A 14,584-nucleotide genomic window follows, 5' to 3' on the forward strand; every position below is an offset into this window, starting at 1 on the left:
TGTAGTCAGTGCCTGAAGGCGGAGCTACTGATGAGTTTATGAGCAAAATATTTCCAAGGGCACAAAATCCCCCTGAATAAAATAATAATATTACAGCACCATGAACGAACCATCGAATTGTGTCGTGTCATGTTTTTCACCTCAAGAAGACACTCAGTGCATTGTCTTGTGACATATAGTGAGACCAATAATGAGATTCGCATCGCAGTTACAATACATATTTATTCCTTTCTTTTGACGCCGCATGCCATGTGACAGAAACAACACCAGCACATTCATTATGGTGAGACTCTGCTGGGTGCCTGGGGGACAGCAGTGAACCAGTACTTTCACTTTACATCACGACTGTAGAGTCACCATCCAATATCACACTCCATACACCAAACAGCTGTCTGGTTTCATCTCTCACATCCACGCACTCGCAGTGCCAATAGGACTAATCCCCATGCACCTGTTCCTGATTAGAGTGCAATTACAGCGCAGACATTTATATAAGGACTCTGAGTAACACACAGACTTTGTGAAAGCCTTGTATTCTGGTTCTGACCCTGTTTGTGTTTTTGGACTGTGAGTATTGTATTCCCTCTAATATCCTGTCTGTGCCTCACTCCACCACTGCCCGTCTGCCTCCATCTCGGTTTTGGATCTGTTTGTGAGCGTGTTTTCAATAAAACTCTTCCGTCTATCTATCGCCCTTACACGACACAAACTGTCACCTGTCCAACAAGCGAGTGGACTAATAAAACTGTTTTAACTCATTTTATATGATACTGTCGTGAATATTTTCCATAAAATGTGTTAGTAAATGTAATAATCCCACATTATTTTTTAAAAAGCAAATTAAAAATAAGCCATCTATCTTATGGAAATAAAGATACAGATTTCACTGTCCGGTAGTCGAGTGTTTTATGAGATACGTTGGTTTACACTTACGATCGGGTTCATGCGTACAGACATCATACGGTCAAAGCCATCAGAAATCAGGTCGATGCTTTACCATAGTCTCTTAAATATGGAGCTCTGCTATTATAAACATTTATACGTAACTCCTAACATTATCTCGTTTTTTAGACATGCTTATAAAGGCTTAATGTTGTGTCTTTGTCTCATGCGTCTATTCATATATTTATCATGCCGGTCTTTTGACTCTGAGTATTTTCACCAACATGAGGGGGAATTTTACTCAAGCTGTTGTATTCACTCTGAAAGAGCATGTCTCTAGTGAGCAAATGAAGATTTGAGAAATGATCCCCTTCTCAATACAATTGCTGAGTTTCAGTCACGTGATTTTTCTTAGCAGTTTTACCAGAAGTGAAATAGCTGGTGGTCTAAACGGCTGCCGTAGTGCAAACAGCTAGCGATAACTTATCAGAGTACGCTGGTAATCTAGAAGCCACTGCTCGGTTTAGATATATTCAGAAGATTGCTATGTGCAATGGAATCGACCTCTACAGTCTGGGAAAGAAGGATTTGTCATACGATCTCGAAAACTACCCTTCAGTCGAGTTCCCCGACATCTCGAACTATGTGGTGTTGCAGACGTCCTTCTACACCGCAAAACAGATGAAAGCGTGGAAGAGTATGGAGGCTTACAGCTTTTTTGTATGTGGCTGGGTAAAGGACCTCGGGATCAAGTTGCTACCCAATGAATCCTGGATTGTTTTTGCCCGTGTAAGTATGGCGGGGTTTTTTAAGCTTTATGTTCATGCCTTTACAACGAAGCGCTGCAAGTTGAAGTGTAAACAAACAACAGCTTGCTTGATTCTCACTTGTGTTGGCGCTTATCTCTCAGCTAAATCATTAACAAAGATCATCAGAAACCCCTTTAAAGACCTGGATCTGGGGCGTCGTGGCTCGGGTGGTTGGGGCGCCGTGCCGTGGGTGCGGGCGACCCGGGTTCGGTTCCGGCCTGCGGTCATTTCCCGGTCCCTTCCCGTCTCTCTCTCTCCCGCTCGTTTCCTGTCTCTGCACTGTCCTATCCAATGAGGAAGGTGCAAAAAGCCCAAAAAAATATCTTTAAAAAAAAAAAAAAAAAAAAAAAGACCTGGATCTGAGTTAAACAAGACGGAGAAGTGATCACGGCGCATTGTAACTGTACGGCTGGGGAAGAATTTTATCACGACCTTCATGCATATGGACTTTGTGAGGAGGAAACAAAGAAACAGCTGGGGACTTTAGCGCTTCGTGACTAAAAAAAAGTACCGTAAAATAACGACACATAGCAAGAAAAGTACTTGGAAAACACTGGGGACAGAGCTGAGAGGGAAATACAAACCTTTCACCAAGTGATCACTGCAAACTCGAGCATGCTTCAACTCGGCTCCCTTCGATTTCGCTGAGAGGTTCAATGAAAAGCCACCTTTCTCCACGTCTTTTTGTGAAATCCTGTGTTTGTTCACCCTTTTTTATTAGTTCATGGCGAGCCCTGAAGAAACTTTTATCAGTTTCACGGTTTGATTGATTCAAACAACCTAAAACAATGCAAGCGTAAGGCATTTTTCATGCAAGCAATGCACCTTCTCCGTACAAATGCTTTGTCAGCTGAGCTTTGGTAGACCACCAGCTAAAGTTTTGAATAACTAATGAGGCGGATGTGACGTCATGTGAAACCCAAGAATTGGCTGGAAAGATTCAGTGTTTCATGAAGCTTCATCTGGCCATCACTACTTCATCATACTTTTCCCTTCCAATTTATGCTGCTGTATTGTCATGACTGTTTATTCCATTCTACAAACTAAACGGAATATGTGTAGTATTTTGTCATGTTCTTTTCTACGTCTTCAAAATGCTTTCTATTCTCTTCTGTCATATTCCCTCCTGTTCTCTTACAATGCATTCTATTATATTGTCCTAATTGTCTCTCCTATTCTATACTATTTTGTCATGTTCTGTTCTGTGACCATGCATTCTATTCTCTATATTCTATCTTAATGTATACTGGTCTATTTTGTCATATCCTATTCTATTCTGTTAGTCCTGGGTAGGACTTTAAACTGCAACTGGTGGTGAGTCTCAAGTCTGGGAGGACTTGAGTATTGGAGAATTTGGAGTTAACCCCTTAATCACCATTACTCCCAGGTCCGCTCTGACCCAGAGTGGTAGCACCTGCCTGGGTTCCAGCTATGGGTTAAATAGTACATCACCAATAAGGTGCTGGCAGTAGGGTTCTTTTTGGTGCAATGTAGCAGATGAACCCAACAGGGTCAATGGCACGCCACCAGATGGCATGTGGAAGAGCCACTCAAATGGCCAAGGGATGGCATCACTCGGCAAGTCAGTTGTCACTGCAGGGCAACTTCCGTACCCGTCAGGTCTGTGGCACTTTTGTGCACCACTTGGCATCAGGTCTGGAGGTCCAGAGAGACAACACGATGGGGGCATGACATTGTTTGTCTTGCCTTACTGTGCAAGGCACTTCGTTAAGAGAGGAGAATAGTATGTGAGAGCTCACGAGGCCGGACATTCCATGGTGGCTCGGCTGGGGCATTCGTGCCACCGCTGAAGGCAACTCTGTCGCTCTGGTGCAGACCTCGTGGCCCATCTGCGTTTCTGCGCATCCTAATGAAGCGATCATCATCGCTAGTGATGGACAGCTGACGATTATTATAGCTGTATTTTAGATGTGCTTATAATACTTAATGCTATCGTCATAACCTCTTTGTCTCAACAATATGCTTATGATTAATGCATCACTACCACAATGCCTGCTTATAATGCCTAATATGATTAATATTTTTCTAAGCCATGCTTACAATGGCTTTTTGTTGTTGTTTTTGTTTTAATACATGCATATAACACTTAATACAATGTATTCGTCACTTAGCCATGCCTAGAAAGCTTCGTGTCTTAGCTTAGTTTTAGCTTTAGCCTTGGTTATGCTTATAAAGTTTAATATAGATCATTATCTTATTCTTAAGATAGTTCTTAATACAGTTATGTTGTTTCTAAGACATGCTTATGATTCTTAACATGGCACCTTTTATCTAATGCAATGTGTACGACACTTACCGTAGGTATGTCTATAAAGCTAAATACACAATCATGGTTTCCAGGATGTGCTTATAAAGCTTCATATGCACCATCTTTCAGTCTTTAACACGTTAATAAAGCTGAATGTGGCAGCTTTGTTTCTAAGACATGCTTATAATGCGCCATATGGCATCTTTTGTCTTTCAGTGAGAAGTAATGTAACCGGACTCTTGATTATTTTGCGTGTGTGTGTGTGTTGGAGTGTATGAGTTTCTCATGACTACACACTTCTATAAGGGAACAGCACAGCTATACATCACTCTCTAGAGGCCCTGCAGTCTACATCAGATAAGAAGAAGAAGCTTACACCACACACACACACACACACACACACACACACACACAGAGACTCATGTGTTCTCCAGGACATCTCTGCTGTCACTAAAGGAGTCTTCGAGTCTCCGCCCACCTGTTTTAATCCCACACCTCAATTTCAAGGAAAAAAAAAATCAAACAAACTTGATATCTCTAAAAATACTAAACTTTACTGCTGCTGCCACTGCCATTTTTTATTTTTTTATTTTTTTACACTTCACTCCACTTCCTGGTTCTGTCTCCATCTTGGTTTAGTTTCCTGATTCCTTTCACCTGCTGCTCATTAACTCTGAGGCGTTCGTGTTTGCATTTCTGCACCTTATCTCCAGCGTGTCTGCTTTTTCTGTTCTATTCCACTCCATTACCAAAGTTTCACGGGTTTAATGGTTTCTACTTTTGCGGATTTTTAAAACTTGTTCCAAATGTGTAAGCCGAAACAAGAAGACGTGAGCAGCATTCTGAAGGTTAACTTCCTGTATCGGTTTTAATTTTAAGATTTGTACGTGGCGGCACGGTGGTGTAGTGGTTAGCGCTGTCGCCTCACAGCAAGAAGGTCCGGGTTCGAGCCCCGTGGCCGGCGAGGGCCTTTCTGTGCGGAGTTTGCATGTTCTCCCCGTGTCCGCGTGGGTTTCCTCCGGGTGCTCCGGTTTCCCCCACAGTCCAAAGACATGCAGGTTAGGTTAACTGGTGACTCTAAATTGACCGTAGGTGTGAATGTGAGTGTGAATGGTTGTCTGTGTCTACGTGTCAGCCCTATGATGACCTGGCGACTTGTCCAGGGTGTACCCCGCCTTTCGCCCGTAGTCAGCTGGGATAGGATCCAGCTTGCCTGCGACCCTGTAGAACAGGATAAAGCGGCTACAGATAATGAGATGAGATGAGAGTCGTACGTGGTAAATATGAGGAGTATAATTGGTTCAAATTTAAGAAGAGATTGTTGTTAGTTGTTGGATTCGGAGCCACTGAGGTGACATGGTGGTTATTTTTTTAATAAGACATGATCACTTGGGTTGTAATGATGAAACGATTTGGATCAATTTCAAAGGCGACAATCATAAATCAGTTATTGGCAAAAAAAAGGACAAATTATTTATATATTTAAAGCGAGATGGCCTTTTGATTTCATAAAATTGGTGAAATTTAGTTCCCTCTGAAATGTGGTGATTGTGATATACGTTTATTTCTGTAATATCTCACAAAATATCAGGCCATTCTGTGGCTGGGAAGTTATTTAATTTGAGGGGATTAAAGCAAATAATGTGCATGAAATCGCTCGCTTGGCGCAGTCAAGCAGACAGAGGAAGTCCGTGTGCGCATGCGCAGGTTTACTTTCTTCTTCTTCTTTTGGGTTTTACGGCAGCTGGCATCCACAGTGTTGCATTACTGCCATCTACAGGTTTCCCTTTGAGCGTGCACTGACAGTTCCATCATTCTGTCGCTAAACGAACAGCTGATCACACCGAGGTGCTCGCTGAGCGCCCATATTTATTAGTTTGGTCCTGCGTTTCCTTTCTTTCGTATAGAACATAACGTCTTTTCTTCTCCCTTTCTTTCCGTTATTGTAGTAGCTCTTTCACGTTTCATTCGCACACTCACGTCCTCCATTTTTCTCTCCTGTTTCAAATTTGTATCCCACAACGCCTTGAACGAACGGGGAAAGCCCACCATGTGATGCATGACTTAGTATCTTGAATTGGGTCATGGTGAAGCAGGAAAAAATAGCGGAGGATTTAGGGCCACGTGATGTTAAATTCATTAATTGTTCTATTTTTAAAAAAACTAATAAAATTGAAAGTCTGTGATTTAAATTCAGTAGGTTTTGGTCACTAAACAAAAATAATTGGGTGTCGGGAAAATTCTTTTTATGACCTAAACTTGAAAAATCTGAAAGGCAGTACAGCTTTAAATTGATTTGTAAACAAGCTAGCAAGGTGATTTGTTTATAATTCTGATTTGACGCCATTATCATTCATGAATTAATGCTAGGCATGTTTCTGATTCTGAAGAAAGTTGAGCAAATATCGATCAGAGGCTATGAAATTGTATTGTATTGTAGCAGAATCAGAGATGTTGTCAAATATTAATTAAAATCATCTCGTATAATGTTGTTGCAGGCTCTGCTCCATTTAAAAAATCTTATCATATCACAATGGATTCTGTGACATCATCAAATATCAACTTGTTACCTTAAAAATCTAATTATATCATATTATATCGACAGGAGTGTTTTAGTGTGAAATACACCACTCGTGTTTTTAATCTGAGCTCCATTCGGGACGTGGAGAACCAAAACCAGGACATAAATCTCTGTATGTCGCTCGTGAGGAAATCGATGAGTGAGTTGTTTTGATAAATTTGGGGACTTTTTGTTTGTGAATGTGTCGATATAATAAAAAGAAAATCACACATTGGATTGAAGCTATAAAGTTTATCTTTTCATGTTGACAAACTTGAATTTTTCATACGAAATACATCGCTGATCTGAGTGACAGATTTAAATAATATAGACTGGGGTTTTTTCCGTGGTCTATCAGATATATTCCATTCACCGAGCATGATACTGAACGAGTCGAAGACGAGCAGCTGAATGGAATATATCTGATAGACCATGAAACGAAGCCAGCCAATATTATTATTATTATTATTATTATTATTATTATACATTCCTTTTGGGTGTTCAACACATCTTTCTCTTTCAAAATTCTCTCAAAATCTTCCGTATTTAATGAAGCAAACCTGGCGACCATGTTTGTTTACAAATTGTCCCAGTCGCTCATTAGCGCAGAAGTTTTACGTCTCCGACGTGTGATGTCATGTCTTGACAACCGTGCAATATCGTAAACCATATTCAACACTTATTCTCCATTGGGTAGAGATAGATAGATAGATAGATAGATAGATAGATAGATAGATAGATAGATAGATAGATAGATAGATAGATAGATAGATAGATAGATAGATATACTTTATTTTGGTGTCACTCCACAACACACAATAAAAATACGATACAGAGGTATATACTGTAAATACAAAATTCAGTCAAATTACCCCCCTCCCTTTGACAAAAATAAGAAGTGTTGGGGACCACTCAGAAAGAGTTGTGACACACCAACTAAAAAATCATTAAAAAAATTATATAAAAACATACAATATGGTACCAAGGAGACAAAGCACAAACGGTTGTTTTATAAATTGGAACTCGTAAAAAATAGTCTTCTATTTAGAATGAGGTAGCAGGCTTTGGCACATTCGTTGATGCAATATTTACCAGATACAAATAAATTGTGTGTAATTTTATCATCAAAATCATTAAAATTAACAATATGCTTAGTGTATGAAATAGTTCATCACGAATGTCCACATAGATGTCACAGTGTAAAAGAACATGGGCTTCTGATTCAATGGAGCCATTATTACATACTGTACAATAACGTCTGTCCACTGGGGTGTTTGTATATCTACCAGTTTCTATTGCTAAAGGAGCAACTCCACATCTGAATTTAGCAAAGGCACTTCGACGCTGTCTTGATAATATATTTTGTACATCGGGCTCTGTCTCAAATGTGTCCTTAAAAAGGCGGTAAGTGCGAAGTTTGTTACCCTCTGGTTTATTTATTAACTGTAACCATGATTCCTCGTCTGCCTTTGACACTGCCATATCAAAACACTTAAGGTCATTACTGGAATAAACCATATCTGTACGAGCAAGGTAAGATAAATTCATGGAGCTAAAAAATGTTTTAATCGTGTGCGCATAATTTTTAACATTTGTCAAATGAACCGCCCACTGAAAAACACGTTTACTTAATCGGCTGTCAGGCATACCACAGAGCCTCTGCCAGTTTTTATGGATACAGGATTGATGTTGCCATGGCGTTTTCCAACCCATATCACCTTGTATAGCAGCATTTGGGGTGTATTTACCCACACCTAAATAAAATCTGCATGCCCGGTTAAACACAACATTAACACAAGAATAACTTTTGTAACCCCAGACAGCAGCAGCATATGTCAAAATAGGCAGAACCAAAGATTCAAACAATTTTGTATAGCATTTAAAGGGAAAACCACCCATAGATTTACATTTAGCTATAATTGAACCTAGAGCTCTATTTGCATGCAATGCTAAATGCTTAACAGTTTCATTATAATCTAGAAATTCTGTTAACATCAGACCCACTCTTTAGCTGTTTCCAAAGAAAACAAGCCACAGGAGAAACTAAACTCAGACGGGGCATTGATGGATTTCTAAAATGCACCACCTTAGTTTTTTCAGGATTCACGTTCAATTTCCAGGCCTGACACCAGCTATGAGCGACATTGAGCATCTCCTGAAGCCCCTCCTCAGTTTCAGAAATCAAACCGATGTCATCTGCATATAACAATATGGATATTTTTTCATCATCAATAGAAACACCTTTACCCAGGGCCTTAATAGCTAAACACAGATCATTTATATACATGGCAAACAGGATAGGAGATAAAATGCACCCTTGTTTAACTCCAATATCGACTGGGAACCAATCTGTGAAACATCCATTAACCCGAACACAGCATTTGACGTTCTCATACAAGGCAATAAGACCAATGTTAACAGAATTTCAATGTTAATTCTGATGTTAACAGAATTTCTAGATTATAATGAAACTGTTAAGCATTTAGCATTGCATGCAAATAGAGCTCTAGGTTCAATTATAGCTAAATGTAAATCTATGGGTGGTTTTCCCTTTAAATGCTATACAAAATTGTAAAAGTAATTGTTAAAGTAATTTCCTGGTAGTTGAGAGGTATTCTGTTATCTTTTCCCCCAGCTTTGGGGACGGGGTTAATAATAGCATATTTCCAGAGCTCTGGCACCACACCATTTAAAAAACAATAATTAAAAAAACTATATAAAATATACAACGTGTTACCAGTATTTTAATGGGTAGAGTGACGTAATACACGTAGGATAAGCGATACGCTAACAATATTGCATGCTATCAAACCAAATGAATGAAACCCGCTAGAAGGGAATAGAACACGTTTTTATTCCATCAAAAAAGTGTCCTGTATGTATAATAATTCCTGATATTTCACTCTGATGATGTCACTCCTTGTGTTTTCCCGTCAAAATGGCAAACTGGTTCAAAATTAAAATTCTTTTGACTCAAATCATCTCATCTCATCTCATTATCTGTAGCCGCTTTATCCTGTTCTACAGGGTCGCAGGCAAGCTGGAGCCTATCCCAGCAGACTACGGGTGAAAGGCGGGGTACACCCTGGACAAGTCACCAGGTCATCACAGGGCTGACACATAGACACAGACAACCATTCACACGCACATTCACACCTACGCTCAATTTAGAGTCACCAGTTAACCTAACCTGCATGTCTTTGGACTGTGGGGGAAACCGGAGCACCCGGAGGAAACCCACGTAGACACGGGGAGAACATGCAAACTCCACACAGAAAGGCCCTCGCCGGCCCCGGGGCTCGAACCCAGGACCTTCTTGCTGTGAGGCGACAGCGCTAACCACTACACCACCGTGCCACCCCTGACTCAAATCAAATAAACTAAATATAAAGTTTATCTTCTTGTGCTGAAAATATTTTCACTCGTTCACTCATGAAATATATATTCACCACTCGAAGATAAACTTCATATCTTTGCGCAACCATGTAATATCCTCTATATATTATATCATCTCATCTCATCTCATTATCTGTAGCCGCTTTATCCTTCTACAGAGTCGCAGGCAAGCTAGAGCCTATCCCAGCTGGCTACGGGCGAAAGGCGGAGTACACCCTGGACAAGTCGCCAGGTCATCACAGGGCTGACACATAGACACAGACAACCATTCACACTCACATTCATACCTACGCTCAATTTAGAGTCACCAGTTAACCTAACCTGCATGTCTTTGGACTGTGGGGGAAACCGGAGCACCCGGAGGAAACCCACGCGGACACGGGGAGAACATGCAAACTCCACACAGAAAGGCCCTCGCCGGCCACGGGGCTCGAACCCGGACCTTCTTGCTGTGAGGCGACAGCGCTAACCACTACACCACCGTGCCGCCCGCATATCAAATCATTAAGATTAAAAATCGTATCTTGTCATGTGGAAGCCGCAGGTTTACTCCCCCTAGTGGCCATGAGAGAACATTTATCAGGCTATGTGGTAAAATTTCAGTCACAAATGAAATCTCTCATGATGTTTAGTATAACGGTGTGGACATGAATTGTGCAACTTGATCCACGACTTAATATATTATGGAACGTCATACTCAATCATGTAGTGATAATGTCTCAAAAACATCATATCTAAAGTTATGTCCATGTTGCAACACCAGTGACTCTGGTGTGTCTTTATACTGTCTGTTATTCCAACACTGAAGTAATGTGGAATGTTGCTGTAGGTTCCAGAACAATGTAATTCAAATGATTTTTATATCTCACTCGCTTTAAAATACAATATTTGCAATGAGTTACGGACTTTGTGGCTATGAAACAGATCTCAGTACATGTAGGAGAAAGAATAATAATCGCTTGAGAAAACATAACATCTCTGTAATGTCTAATGCGGTGTTGTTTGTTCATTGACATTTAAGCCATTTTGTGCGTGTGTGTGTGTGTGTGTGTGTGTGTGTGTGTGTGTGTGTTCGGTGGGCTAGCCGAAACAGTATGACGTAATTCCAAACCTTGCTCCATTCCCTAAACCTCCCTCTTCCCAGTCAGCACTTTTCCCATCAGCCCTTTCAGTGTTTCCATGTCTCTGCGCTACTCAGGCCAGAGTCATGCAGCCAGCAGCTTTACCTGAGTAAACAACCCCGGTCAGGGCAGCAATGCATGATGGGTAAAAAAAACAAACAGCCTCATCTTTAATTCCAGTGCAAAGCGAGCAGATCATCATCATCATCATCATCATCTGCTCTTTAAAGAAGGGCTCTTGAAGTCTAGAGTTCTTGAAGTCATTTATTAGTTTTCTTACATAAATATATAACTTTAAGCAACACATCATGAATTAAACGCTATATATCACACTGTTTCAGGAAAATAATCAACAACAGGGTGGTGTAATGGAGTAGAGCTGTGTAATGTGACCAGCTTGAAGTTTATCATCTCCATAAAACAGCAGCTGCTTCGTTCCTCTTACTCGTTATCACAGCAATTTGACTACGAATGCATTTTTTAAATTAGAGAATGTCAATTTTTATCCGTTTATAGTTGCATTTGGACAAATTCAGGAACATCTGTGAAACATCCTGTTCTCACTCATGCTATAGCGGTTATAAACCGTTGTTCCTTCATCAGCTTCGGGGTTTTTTCCCTCTCTGTTGGTGTTATGTAATTAAATTTGTGTCCGAAGTATCAAGACAAGTGTTACTATGGAAACAGAAATTCCACTATCAGATACCGAAGACGGTCCTGTGACGCAAAACTGACAGTTGTGGATTATTTTCCTATAACAGCACCATACAGAGGATTTTATTCCTTATATATGGAGAGGCACGTGTTCACAAATACTCAGAAAAATATATCATGATGTTAATATCGATATTAGATGATATTTAAATAATATTGGCTGATGTTGAGTGGTCTATCAGATATATTCCATTCAGCTAGCATGATACTGAACAAGTCGAAGACGAGCAGCTGAATGGAATATATCAGATAGACCACGAAGAAAAGCCAGACATCGTTATTATTATTATTATTATTATTATTATTATTATACGTACACATTCCTTTTGGGTGTTCAACACGTCTTTCTCTTTCAAAATTCTCTCAAAATCTTCCATATTTAACAAAGCAAACCTGGCAGCCATTTTTGTTTATTTACAAATTGTCCCAGCCGCTCACTAGTGTGGAAGTTTTACGTCTCCGATGTGTGACGTAATGTCTTGACAACCATGCAATATCGTAAACCATATTCAGTGCTCATTCTCCATTGGGTAGAGTGATGTACTGTAATACACGTAGGATAAGTGATATGATAACAATATTGCATGCTATCAAACCAAATGAATGAAACCTGCTAGAAAGGAATAAACACGTTTTTATTCCATTGAAAAAGTGTCCTGTATGTATAATAATTCACAATATTTCACTCTGATGACATCACTCCCAGTGTTTCCCCGCTGACTAGACAGATGCGTGTTGTCAAAATGGCGAACCGGTTCAAAATTAAAATTATTTTGATTACCCAAATCACATCACACATCACATTATCTGTAGCCGCTTTATCCTGTTCTACAGGGTCGCAGGCGAGCTGGAGCCTATCCCAGCTGACTACGGGCGAAAGGCGGGGTACACCCTGGACAAGTCGCCAGGTCATCACAGGGCTGACACATAGACACAGACAACCATTCACACTCACATTCACACCTACGCTCAATTTAGAGTCACCAGTTAACCTAACCTGCATGTCTTTGGACTGTGGGGGAAACCGGAGCACCCAGAGGAAACCCACGCGGACACGGGGAGAACATGCAAACTCCGCACAGAAAGGCCCTCGCCGGCCCTGGGGCTCGAACCCAGGACCTTCTTGCTGTGAGGCGACAGCGCTAACCACTACACCACCGTGCCGCCCATTACCCAAATCAAATTAACTAAATATGAAGCTTATCTTCTTGTGTTGAAAATATTTTCACTTCTTCACTCATGAAATATATATGCATTAAGCTTCATATCTTCACTCATTCTCCATTGAGTAGAGCGATGTAATACACGTAGGATAAGTGATATGCTAATAGTATTGCATGCTATCAAACCAAGTGAATGAAACCTGCTAGAAGGGAATAAAACACGTTTTTATTCCATCGAAAAAGTGTTCTGTATATGTAATAATATAATATAGACATATGATGACTTCCTGGTGAAAATGTCATGAATGTTAGCGAAGAACTCTAACAGCCTGGGAAATTTCTTCATGTTACCCTGAATTTTGAAAGAACTCCTTACGTGGATTTGGCCTGTAAATAGAAGAATTCACATGAAGCGGTTTCTAATGTTAGTTTACACTTTCTTTCTCTCTCTCTCTCTCTCTCTCTCTCCACTCAGCTGGTTCCGATCCTAATTTTAGACAAGTGAAACTTTATACACACAGGATGTTCTTCTGTCACTGGGTGGCTTTGGTCTGTCCCTTGTTGTGGTCTGGCCGTTAAAATAATTCTTTAAAAAACCCAGTCTTACATTATTTACAGATATTTATGCGGCCAGTTCTGGACCTGTAAACGTCCTAATGACAGTCGGTCATGAGGTGTGGCTTTTGGTTTTTACACAACTAACATGGGAACACCATCGAGCACGGTCATTATGACATTCCCTTCATCCCAACCTCATGTCATGTTCAAAGAGTCATTCGAGAACCAAATGACATGTGACTCTTCTTGTTCATGTGGCGATTATTTGCTATTCCTGGCACGATTAATCAAGTCCTGGTTTTGGCAGGATCGTCTGCGTGGCATCGTGTCGACGTCCCTGGGGGAAAGCACTTTGACTGGCTCTCTTTCTCTGTGTGTGTGTGTGTGCGTGTGTGTGTGTGTGTGTGTGTGTGTGTGTGTGTACTGTAACAGGTGTTTGCTTGTGCAGTGTGTTAGTGCTGAACTCCCTGTCGAAGGTCCTCATGTTGTTTTGCAATCAGAACCTGAGCCAAGTGGAATTTTGTCAGCTTTTGTTTCCCAAGTAATACTTTCACATACGTTTGGATTTAACCTGAATGTACACTTGTAGGAAAAAAAGGATAAATATGGAATTTAATAGAATATGGAATAAAATTTTAATGATTTGTGAACTCCAAGTGTTAAATTCTCAATTCTCAGTTATCATTTCGATAGTAACAGCTCATTCAGTAATATAGCACTCAGACATAAAGACGTAACTTTAAGTTTTCAGACATCAGGACAGAGGAGTTTCTGGTCACATGACAAGATATTATTATTATTATTATTATTATTATTATTATTATTATTAACTTCAAGAAAGAGAAAAAAAAGATAATGTAAGCGAAAAGAGGAACTACATTCTTTTATAGATTGAACCAAACACTAAATGTAACTATAAAAGGATAAAAATATGTTTAAAAAATGTCTAGCTGTTGTGATGTAAGAGGAATAAAATACTTCAGAATGTGGTGTTATAGGAAAATAATCAATTTCAGGGTGGTATCAGTAACTCCGCTTCATCACGTCAATCCATCATTGATTATTTTCCTACAGCAGCATAGCACAAGAGTGTTTTACTGCATTTCTTTTTT

The 14,584-nt window shown here is 40.1% G+C and overlaps 1 protein-coding gene across 2 annotated transcripts in view; it reads left to right on the forward strand.

Annotated features, from left to right (window-relative positions):
* The window catches only part of arhgap24 (Rho GTPase activating protein 24), a 197,823-nt gene that overhangs the window by 120,993 nt on the left and 62,246 nt on the right, over positions 1 to 14,584 (forward strand). The gene's annotated exons all lie outside the window — the stretch shown is intronic.

Source organism: Neoarius graeffei, chromosome 12 (genome assembly GCF_027579695.1).
Source record: "Neoarius graeffei isolate fNeoGra1 chromosome 12, fNeoGra1.pri, whole genome shotgun sequence".
Taxonomy (NCBI): domain Eukaryota; kingdom Metazoa; phylum Chordata; class Actinopteri; order Siluriformes; family Ariidae; genus Neoarius; species Neoarius graeffei.